The sequence below is a fragment of the Panthera onca genome, chromosome B2 (genome assembly GCF_046562875.1).
Source record: "Panthera onca isolate mPanOnc1 chromosome B2, mPanOnc1 haplotype 2, whole genome shotgun sequence".
Taxonomy (NCBI): Eukaryota; Metazoa; Chordata; class Mammalia; order Carnivora; family Felidae; genus Panthera; species Panthera onca.
This window is the reverse complement of record NC_138343.1, coordinates 127933277-127945369: the sequence shown is the minus strand read 5'-3', so window position 1 is coordinate 127945369 and position 12093 is coordinate 127933277. Positions and strand designations below refer to the sequence as shown.

General features: G+C 42.6%; 1 long non-coding RNA gene across 1 annotated transcript; it reads right to left on the bottom strand.

The window, feature by feature from the left end:
• Window positions 1–857: 857 nt before the first annotated feature.
• On the bottom strand, window positions 858–3647 carry LOC132666502 (uncharacterized). The gene is made up of 3 exons (XR_009604692.2): window positions 3453–3647; window positions 2773–2922; window positions 858–1056 (listed from the first exon to the last, which is right to left on the bottom strand). It is a non-coding gene; the product is annotated as an uncharacterized LOC132666502 (long non-coding RNA).
• Between the last annotated feature and the right edge of the window lie 8446 nt (window positions 3648–12093).

The window sequence follows — 12093 nt, the reverse complement described above, 5'->3', positions numbered from 1 at the left end:
ATCTTGGCCCTTCAATTCCTGGTTGCTTCAGTCATTTTCCAATGCCTTCAGTCAGACAGCTGTTGTTATTGCTGTTTTTCTTTACATTTTATCTGAGTTTTCTATTTGTTCTTCCCAGAATAATTGGTCTAGTGCAAACTACTTTATCTTAGCTAGAAGTAAAAGTCTAACATATGATCTTGAAAATATCACTCAACATATCTTTGTCTATTTCTTGGTCAATACCTGAAAAAAATAATAGTATCTTGCCTTCATCTTCCCACCCTACAGCCCATTCAAGATAATTTGTAATGTTTTTGGTAAACTTTAGAAATGAGAGCAAAATCATTACCCTGAGATAGACATTAGAAACCCTGATATTTGGGGAAAATAATAACTTCCAATAAGATTCTATATGTGCAAGTATCATTTGCCCTTATAATAAAGACAATATTTTTAATTTTAATATACTAAGGTTTTCTCATCTTCCCTTGGGGAATATTTTGCATCAAGAAATTTGATATTAAATCTGAATGTGTTTGAGGTCTGATTGCACCTAGACCAGCACCTGCAAATTCTACAATTTATTTTTCATCAGTCTTGTTTATAGTTCTTACATTTCACTTCAGGCATTTTTGAGGCAAATTATAGGTAGCTAGATTTTTTGATATTGAGTTCGCATAAAGATTTTTGTTTGCCAATATCATCTTTCCTGAATTTCACTCTCTGTTAGTTTGTAGAACATCCCAATCTTGTCCAATGTTTTAGAAGGAAGTTTGTGTCTTCTTGCTTACAATCCCCTGCTGTTTCATTATTTGTATCCCTAAAAGACCCTGGGTAAGTGAGTACCAAGTACAGGAATAGAATACAGGTTTTCTTACTTCTACCCCTGAACCCTAAATCAGAAAACCAAAGGCCAGATCCCAGATCAATTGCTTTCTTTTTTATTCCTTGCATTAGGATAACCTCCACAAGAAGTGACTTACTTCCTCACAAGCCATTACTCTTCTATTTTGATCCAACTATAGGTATGTTGCACATGGTCTTTGTGATTCTTCTGAGCCTGTAAATATGATCCTAAAAAAAAAAGTCAGTTTTTTCTCATCACCTCTCCTGTTTCTTTTAGCTACTACCATAGACAGATTGAAGAACAATTGTATTATATTAATTATATACCGGTATAAGTGGTAAACTGTTACAGATATTTATTACCATACAAATTAGCCAAAGTTGGCTCCTTAGTGAATGGAAACAGAAAGAAACCAATTCCCTTTACTTTATGCTTGGTCATTTCTATAGCAGCCGATGCAATCATACTATTATTACCAATTCTTTGTGTAAATCTACCCATCTGAAAGGGCTCCAGGGCTTTTAATGTGATTCACAAGGATATCATAACATCATGGCAACTCTACAGCAAATTGAGGAAATTAAAAATGGTTTCTGAAATCACAGAAGGAGCAGAAGTAAGACAGCTAAAGGAAAGCTCAGAAAGGAGAATGAGTTAGGAATTATTCTCCAGCAATCATTGCTGTAGAAAACCCCTATGCAATGACTGTTTTGATGCGGAGTGGAGGGTAAATGGTAGGAGAGGGAGTATCTGGGGGCTAACTCTCTTGACTGAATAAGTTGTTCAATTTACATGGCATCAGCATACTATTTCTTTAAAACTATCCCAACAAAATAGTTTTTTTGAAATTCAATAAAATATTTAATAAGATAGTTTTTGAATATTTATTGAAATGGTATTATTTCAATGAAACTAAAGCAACAAAGTAAAGAATGAGGTGTTCTATCTTAGTAACCAAACAACATTGTTTTCTTACCTGATAGAAATGGTGAGTTAATTGTGACCCTCAATTGTGATAGGTACCTTCAAGTCATGTAGGTATTTCTACCCTTCTAGGGTTCTAAGGAGGACCCCTCACAAAAGAAAGGTAATCACAGAGTGACAGAAGCCACACTGAGAAACAAGGAAAACTTTATTAATTCTGTGTTTGTCCATCCTGTAGACGGAAACCTCTTTGTGTGCTGCTCTGGGGAACCCCTAACCTGGGATGGGGAAATGGACTCATGACCTAACACCGGACTTGCCAGTTACTGATCCATTTAATGTGAATATTTCACGTTCAAGAAACATGGAGAATAATATATGAAACTAAAAGGCCTCTGACTAAGGAAGGAAGGTGCTCTGACTTTTGCCACCTCTCTCCTCTGTGAGTTTGGGCATGTTACTTGAATTTCCCGAGTCTTGGTTTCACCTTCCAATCAATAGGAATAATAACCCTTAGTTAAGAGATTAAATGAGACAGTGAATGTCAGGTGCTTAGCACATAGTAGTTACTCAGTAAATGGCAGGAATTTTTATTGACCTAATTTTTCACAATTTTATAAATAAAAGTAAATAGTAAGAGGGAATATGAAACTTTTTAAAGCCGTATTCAAGGCTGGAGGCAGGGAAGAAGGGAAAATGGCTTATTTATTAATTATTTGTTTAATTATTTGTTTTTAAGTTTATCATTTATTTGGAGAGAGAGAGAGAGAGAGAGAGAGAACAAGCACAGGAGGGGCAAAAAAGACAGGGAGAGAGAGAATCCCAAGCAGGCTCTACTGATAGCATGGAACCCGACATGGGGCTTAATCCCATGAACTGTGAGATCATGACCTGAGCCAAAATCAAGAGTCTGACACTTAACTGACTGAGACACCCAGACACCCCTGAAAAATCACTTTTTTAGTGTTTGAAAAAGGATATAAAATGAAACACTAATGATAAGAGGAAGCATCAGTTACCTTGACACTTGCTTTAAATGCTCTTGACCCAGTTTGGTGAAGCTTCATTACATACTGGGATAGCACTGAGTCACATTCTCTCTCCTGGAAGAGTTCGGTGATTGGACTTTACACAATCACTGAACACCACGATATGGAGTTCTCAGGGGTCTGTGAACAAGTTTTCAGGTTCAATAGCGAGTTGAGATCATCCAAGATGCCCTGACTCCAAACAATCTCAAAAATTCTTCAGCGCCATTTTATGTCTTTCGGAACCTCACAAACAAAATTCCTAACTCTGTAATGTACTCATGTACTTTGTAATAAAAAAATGAACTTTCATGTTAAGTTTATCAGTTTGCATTGAAAATGATCTCAGGAGTTAACATATACCAGTCCATGCCCTTTTCTATCCATAGCACTATACATTCCTCAGTAGCCTGGATAATGATGACATTGTACATTTTTTCTTTCTTTCTTGAAATTTATTTGGTATTTTTCATAGTTGTTGTAACAGTTGCTTATTGAAAGATAAGTGCCAGTTGAGAGGGAGTCATTTGCTAATGTCTAGTCTAATGGACTCTGAGAAGACAAAGGCTTTGAATTGCCTGTTACTCTTTTTTCAGCCTATATTAGGTTTCTATTGCTGCCATAACCAGTTACCACAAACTTAGTAGCTTAAAACACTACAACTTTATTACCTTACACTTCTGGAGGTCAGAAGGCCAACCCAGGTCTCATTGGGGGTAAAATCAAGGTGTCTGAAGGTCTGTGCTCCTTCTGGAAGGTCTAAGGGAGAATTTGTTTTCTTGGCTTTTCCAGCTTGTGGAGGTTGCATTCCTTCACTTGCAGCTTTTTTGTTCCCAATCTTAAAAGCTAGCAATGTCTCATCTCTATTACCCTATTGTTCTTTGATCGCAGCTGGGAAAGGTTCTCTGTTGTTAAAAAACCCCATGTGATTAGACTGGATACACATGGATAGTCTCATCAATTCTCCCCATCTCAAGATGCTTAACTGAATCACACCCACAAGGTTCTTTTTGCCAGGTAAGATAATCTTATCCATAGGTTTCTAGAATTAGAATGTGAACATCTCTGTGTGTGGAGTGGTGGTGGTGGTGGTAATTCTGCCTACCTTCAAAGAAAAAATGGAATTATAATTTCAGCAAAAATTGCACAGGGAACTTCTAAGTGTTGTCTTTCCTAGAGAGGGTTTAGAGGTGGCTTATTCGAGAAAACAAGAGAGTAGGTCCTTGGTTGAGTGTTGTGGATAGAGCTCGGCCTTTATGCACAATTCCCTTCTATTACATGGTGGGAAATGAGGCTCTCCTTCACAATCAAGACATTATCAAGGACACTGAATTGCCCCCAAGGATTTTAGAAAGAGTGAGAGAGTGTGAATGATATGGGAAAGTACCAAGGAGTGGGGTCTTACCTGAGACAGTCCTTGGACAGTCTAGACAGGTAAGGAAAGCTAGGCAGCCTCAGAGATGGTCTTGCTTGAGAGAGATGGGTTTGCCAGAAAGGATGAATATCTTGCTTCTGGCAATCTCATCATGAGAAAAGAAACAGGACAGTGTAGCTTTGATTGGATTAAAGAAATGTAGGCAGCTGCAGAAGCTTCAGAGATGGGTAGAGATGGTAACCCCCCCACCCCCCACCACAACAGGCAGTATGGCCATGTGTGGTGGTGCCAGAGTGGCTGAGTGTCTCAGGGAGGCTGATGCAATGGGACCCTTCTCAGACGTTGAGCACATCTGGGCCTAGAGGCTACTGTTCTCTTCATGAAAGTCAAATGTGTAGTGTGTTCCGGGATTTGTCCTGTGCTCCTTTGCACAGCACAAATTCTCAGGCTGCAGATGAAGAAGTTAACTAGCAGAGTAGAGCTAGGAGTGAGGAAAGGGGAAGCTCAAGGGGTGATGGGGTTGCCAGTGTGGTTTAGGGCCAGTTCACAGCCCTTTGCTGTGACAGACACTGTTTCCAGGGGCCTGTGGCATATAAGCAGAATCCCAAGGGAGGAAACAGATCAGTAATGACAGTTATGAAGATGATCCAACTACAAACAGGGCAGGAAAGATGGAAGCAGATGTTGCACTTCTTCTTGGAAAAGTGGAGGCAGATTTGAGTCAAAGAGGTCTTTACTGGCCGCTGGTATCTACTGAACTATCTACCCAAATGATCAGTATTAAGCCAGTGAATGGAGAGTCCAGGAAGCTTCTGAGAAAGTGGAAGCAGAGGGGCTGTGACTTTGTCGAATGAACATTTGTTAAGCAGTGCCCTGGGGTGTTGGATGGTGAGCCGCAGGTTCAGCAAAACCCACAAGGGAATTGAAAGAGAGAAGTTTCTTACCCACAGGTCCTAGAGGAGCTACATGGTATGCCTCCAGGGACCACAGTGGGAGGCCAAGGCAGGGTGCAGGCAGAGAGCAAGGCAGGACCTGAGGTTCATGCCTTTGTGAGGGTCCCGGAATAGAGTGCTTTGGGGTTCCCAGGCTAAGGCTTATCTGGTCTATTCAAACCAAAAGGAGCTTCATGGGGGTCTTATCTAAGGGATGCACAAGGGGATGGCCCTGGGAGGTGGGGGAGACTATCACCAGCGTGGTGTGGGGAGTCACATGAGGAATTTGTATTTTTCTGTGACTCTGAGAGCTATTGTCTAGGGCACGTGCTTGCATGAGGGGCTTGTATCAGTCCAGGGCCCCCGCAGGCCACTTGGCCACACCAAATGGATGCCAAGGCAGCAGCATTATGGATAGTAGTTTAGTTAAACTCTCAACACAAAGGCTAATGAAAGGGACTTGAATTTGTCATAATCGAAAGGGTCATAATTTGTGCCTTGGGGAAATGCACGATAGCAGACATGCCATTGTCATTGTTTTATTGTTTGTAGTCCTCACAATTCATGGAGTAGCTGCTTCATTGCAGGTACTGTGATAAAGTACGTAGACTTTGAATTCAAATAGCCTGGGTTCAAATCCCATTACTGCCACTTACTAATAATATGACATTGAGTAACCAGTCCTAACCTGACTTTCCTCATCCAAAGAATAGGAATAATGTGATATTTTGTAGAGTTGTCATGACTAAATGAGCTGATATATTTAAAATGGTCAGTGCAATGCCTGGCTCTTCACACTAAAAAATCCTGGCTTCTAGTTTTTTAAATGTGATTCAGTAGGTAAATATTTTATGAGTTTACTCTCACTAGAGTATTATCAGATGTGAGGCACCTGGGTGGCTCAGTCAGTTAAGCGTCTGACTTCTGATTTCCGCTCTGGTAGTGATCTCACAGTTCGTGAGTTTGAGCCCCATACGGAGCTCTGTGCTGACAGTGCGGAGCCTGCTTGGGATTCTCTCTCTCCCTCTCTTTCTGCCCCTCCCCTGCTCGCAGTCTCTCTCTCTCAAAATAAATAGATAAACTGGAAAAAAGAAAAAAGAATATTATCATACGTGAGTATCTCGGGGTGAATAAGTTTACCAGACCAGTTCTTATCTGCCATAGCTCTGATAACAGGGAGCATAAGAAGGAAATTTGATAATGGGTAGGAGAAGGGATCCCAAGTAGGGAACACTAATGATATGCCTCATGATGGGCCCTGGAGATCCCGGGGGCTATATTTTGAGGCATTGAATGCTTTGAGGTACAGAATAGTCTAAGTGTACTAATCATACAATAGAGATCACTACCTATACCTCAGCAATATAACAGATTTCCGGTTTCTGAGGTGTTGAATCTAATTGTGTTTGCTCCTGAAATAAAAAAGAATCCCAGCTGAGGACTTCCATTAAATGGCTCTACAATGTCTGGCATCTTCAGCTTTAAGATAAAAGTGTAGGGCAGAAAGATCTCTAATGTTCCTTCTGTGTCTGACATTCCAGGACTCCAAAATAATGCTAGGGCCAATATTATGTATTTCTTTTTATAGGAGTTCTCTTTGCCTGGGGAGAGCAAGACCATATGCCAAAAACATTGTGCAAGTCAGGTCAATTAAGAAGGATTGCTCCTCCAGCCTCGGGTTTGCTTCAGCAAATCTTTAGAGCCGGCTCTTTATTTATAACTCTGTAGAGGACCAAAACAACCCTGCATCTGACTAGGGTGTGGAGAAGCAAAACATAGTTCAGATGCATTCCTAAATCATGAATTTTTCTCATTGACGTATATGCCATCACAGTGCAGCTGCGTGTCATAGATTTTTAGGGCTTGATTATAAACGGCCTTCGACAGACATCCCTGGGAGAATGGCAAAGAAGTGGTCCCTGTGACACAGCTGATCCTTTCCCTCCACGGAACTGAGGCTGATGATCTTAAGGGCAGCTATCAGCACCAGTCCTAGAGCCTAAGGAATAATGTAGGTTGCTTAGGGACTGAACATTCCTCATTTCTCAATGTCAAAAAATGCTAAGACTTGTGGCCAGACCTTCATAGCATTCAGGTGTCATTATATCCTGTTTATTGGGATGCTCGATATTAGACTGTCCCCCTAGACTGGTGTTCCAATACCCTCGGATACTGGCCTTTTGCTTCTGGAACCTTCCAATGGGCTCTACAATCATCGGTTCAGCTACTACAAGGGTCTTATAATTCACTCTCCTCTCTCCCCACAACGCACTCCCCACGCACTCTAAATTTAAACTGAAAAGTGACTTATAGCTCCCAGGACTAGGGTAAGTGCTTCTCTTAAATGGACTTGTAATAGCTTGTCCTCACACCTTTTGCAATACTTCTGTATGCTAACTTTTCCCTTTATAGAATAAGCTTCTTGAGGATAGAAACTGAAGCTGGTTCTAATTGTATCCCTGGCATTTAGAACAAATTCCAGAACTTATTAGAGACAAAATATATTGTGGGATGATTGAGTGCCTACATCTCGTCTCAGGTACTAAACATTAAAACACATGGAGAGGGGTGCCTGGGTGGCTCGGTCAGTTAAGCATCCAACTTTTGATCTTGGCTCAGGTCACGATCTCATGGTTTGTGGGTTTGAGCCCTGTGTGGGGCTCTGCTGCTGACAGCACAGAACCTGCTTGGGATTTTGTCTCTCCCTCTCTCTACCCCTCCCCCACTCACTCTCTTTCTGTCTCTCGCTCGCTCTCAAAAATAAATAAATAAACCTTAAAAAATAAATAAAAACAACACATGGAGAAGGCGGCACAATTGGCGGGCGCATAGTGACTCCTATCCCTATCCAACTTTTCAGACATGGCGGACGGTACCACTATCTCGCTCAGGTCTCACGAACGAAACCTCGGAGTAATCATGATTCATCTCTTTGCTTTGTGTATATACTTCATGCAGCTGGTTTTTCCTCTTTAACTTCTTGCATATTATGTGAAGACAAACACTTATATTATTAGAAAGTCTGCAACATTCATTTAGACCTTTTCCTCAAGTGGAAATGTGGGACTAAGTGTTTACATTGCAATTAGTCCTCTCTAACAAAGACATTTACCTATTTAATGGGTGACTAATTTTTGGTGCTTTGTATTAGGATAACTGTATGATATACATTCTAAACTAGGATTGCTCTGGGAGTGAATGAGGGCCCTATTAATTGCCCAGGTTGGTGGATAAACTCGGACTCTACAGGGCACAGTGAGACATATGGTCACTCTATTTATAGATGAAGATGCTGCTGAACTGGCACCAATAAACATGCCTCGGGACAGTCCTTCCACAGCTGTGACGTATATTCGATGAGACAGTTACATCTCCTTACCAGGATATTCTTGTAGCTGAAAAAACTGGTGTGGGCAAAGTTGATTTCTGCCTGGGTCTTAACTTATAAAGGTGATCGGGTGATGGCACAGAGAGGCTAATGCTATTGAAAGATTTTCATTGCTTACAGTTTCCAAGTGGAGGGGACATGCCATGTCATGCAGGGCCACATGGGAAAGTACCAGGTTTGATCAGGAGTCAGATGTAGGATCCAGGGGAAAGGATAGCCCAGAGCCTTTCTTGTGCTTTCCGTGGGAGGGGCAGGGCAGAGCAGGGCAGGGCCAACGGCTTAGGATTGGCTGGGTTGAATGATATCCAGAGGCTTTCGGCTATAAGGGTGGTGTTTAGTTACCTTGTACCTGGGTCTGGGTGATTTAGAGCAGAGGGAACATTGGTTTGGTGAGTGAGCATTAATCAAGAGAGGTGGCTGGGGTATGGGCTCAGAACTGGCTGGAGAGTCTCTAATATGATTTTTGTGCCCCTGCAAAAGCTGGATCACAGGGGAGATGTAAACAGCTTTGGCCCCTAGTTCAGCTTGTGATTAATGGATACCAACTAGACAGATACAGAATCTGAGAAAACACAGTCGGATCACAGGCAGTTGCTTGAAAGTAGGGTGCACTTCTGGAAATGGAATATAGATTGCCTCTGAGAAACTCACTGCTCCATAGAGACTGAACCAGCAAACTTCATGTCCTGAGCTTGAAGCTCCAGTCTATGCAGTCAGCTGGCCCATTGTCAGCATAGAAATAATGGCCCTGTGTGCTTGAGGACCCAGAAGAAAAGGGCAGAGTTGAGGGTAAGCTGAAGATACATCTTTGAAATCAATGGTTTGAAGATTCTTCATGAAGATGTAAACATTAAACACATTTTACTGCCTATCGAGGGAAACTGTGGCTCATTGACTTTATTTTAGGAACAATGTGAATGTGAAGTTCTTCTGGTTTTATATCTGAGAGATGGCCCGATGTACAGATCATCTAAACTCAGTGCTGTCCAAGGGTGTGATGAGGAAATGGTGAGTCCATCGAGGGGAGCAAAGAGGCTGCAACTCCACATGCTTTCATGTGATCCTGACCTGAAGGCTGTGGGGATGTTTGTTCTACAGCTGGGAAGGCTGCGAGGGGTCCAGCAAATGTCCTGGGTGCCGCAGCTCCTGAGACACAGACATGATCATAGAATGCAGGTTTGTCTGACTTTTCTTGACTCAGCTGGGAGCTCCGATAGGAGGGAAAAGCAGAGATCTTTGCTGCCTAAGCTGGCTCTCTCTGGGCTTAAACCAGCGTTTAAAACATGTGCCCAGTTTCCTAGAATGGGAGGCCCTGACTTCTCTTGTCCCAGCGGTGAGCAGGCTTTTGCATGCCTCCCAGCACGTTGCCATTTATGGATTTGGGCAAAATAACAGAATTGCAAAGCTCAGACTCCCAGACTTCTTTTTTTCTTTTTCTTCCACACTGAGCTTCCTGTTTCTATGGCAATGAATAGGATGTTTTGCACTAAGAAACACTTTAAATGCCACTGGGGGAAGGTAAGAACCGCTCATAGCTCTCTACAGAGCAGAGAGGTGAAATGAATGAGATGTTAAGAAAAACTGAGTGAAATCAGGACAGAAAGGAAGTGGAAAAGCTGGAGTAGAGGTGGGAGAAGGGAGGAGGGAGGTTCAGAGACATCTGCTTGGAAGTAAAAATCAAGCAGAGCAACATGGCAGGGGAAAACCAGGACCTGCCGACTGGCACTCCTGTGGACAGCAGTGTCCTTGAGCACTTGGAAAGAGCACGTTCACTTCATGAGAACCACAGGGGTTGTGGGGGGTGGGGGGATTCATACAGTCTTCACCTGGAAGCAGGGGGCAGGAATCGGGGGGCAATTCTAGACACCCTCACTACACAGGACCCGCTAGAAGGTGGCTTTGGGCATAACCTCCAAGGTGAGGAGGCTCCAACATTACACCCTGCAATTGCTTACTTAGGCTGCCACTGGAATCCAACTCTCTCACGTTTGAGGTTAGAACCAGGATTTCCAATCAATGGCCAACGCCTGTGGAGGAGCTATGGAAGCCTCTAGTCTTCGGTTCCTTTACTGCCTTCTCTCACTGCTGGGTGGGACTGCCCGCATAGGCTCACAAGAAGGCAGATGTTTATAACATCAAATACAAGGGATACAAAAGAGAATCTCAAAAAGTCAAGGGGCCATCGAAAAGTTTCTTTTCTTCTTCCCCAGTCCACGTCTCCCCAGTGAATGCACAAAAATGTATGAGCAAATCAGCATTTAGGAAAGAAATACCTTAGAGTAGCTTAAAAGTCAACCTGGTAGAACTATGAGTGGTATATCAAGTAGTTCTCACTTTTGGTTTTACTAATTCCTCCACTAGAGCCAAGCCAAATCAAATCAAACTCCATCTAGCTTGAAGTTCCTGTTATATAAGGTTTTAAGAGCTATAAGCTAGAATTAAAGGCACAGTAATAAGAAGAGCCAATCAAGGGCAGCCTCAAAATAGCCTGGTCCCTGTGGAAGGCCAAGGCAGATGTATTTGTCCAGCTGCTTGAAGGAGAAGGCCCCGAGGCCTCTCGCTCACTCGCCAGAGGCCTATAAAAGGCTCACCTACAGCTGCTTGTGAAATTGGTTCCTTGTAAATGAAAGTCAACCAGGAGTCATATGAGCCAATGGCAGCTGGACAGAGAGGTCTGGGGTGCCAAACGGAGCCGGAAATGGCCAACTGCCAGGGTAAACAACTGGGGGCAGAAGCTGAGGTGAGTGTCTATCCCAGGATAGCTCAGCGAGGTGTTGCTTTCCAAGGGCTTGGCCAGGACAACCTGGCTTATTTTCAGTTAATCTGGGTATGCTGTAATTTACTATGGGAGCCTTACATTTGCATGTCTACTTTAAGAGACCCTAATAAGTACACATAATAAAATGTTAATTTATGCCTTCTGCTAGGATTGGAATTGAGTGTGGCTTGATGCAACTGCAAAACAGAACAAATCTGGAAATTCTGGCAGGCAGAAGAGGAGGGTGGAAGGAGCACGTGCTCCTTTGAGCTGTGGAAAGGAAGCTGAGAGGAGACTAGAAACTTCCTGGCATCAAGTTCCCTTCAGAACCCCAGAGGGGACTTCCTGCAATGCTGGGCCCAGTTTCCCCAGGACAGCCTAGGGATAGCCTCTTTGTCTTGATAGCCCCAAACTCAACACTACAATAGGGCACAGACTAGGACCTTAGTAACTATTTGGGGAAGTGATTAATAATACTGTGAATGTACTGAGGGAAACTCTTCCTCCCATGTTTTGGGAATTGTCAGGTCTTGCTTAGCTTTCTAAGAACCCCACACTCATCTCCACATTAAAGGAAAAAGCCAGCACACATGTGATCTTCTGGGTTATTCTAAGTAGAAAATCTCTATAGGTCTTTGAATTCTTCTGACCCCAGCATGGTACACAACATCTCAGGCAGTCTTGTGTAAATGCCTCTTCCCTGTTCAGCTTTGCCCAGACCACCTTATGCTGATGCTGCGCCCATGGCTGACAATCCATGTGTCCTAAACTGGCCCTGTTACAGGAATAAGACAAAAATTTCCTATATTTATATATAAATTTTTTTTCATTTTTACTGACACCAAGTAGGATTGAAATA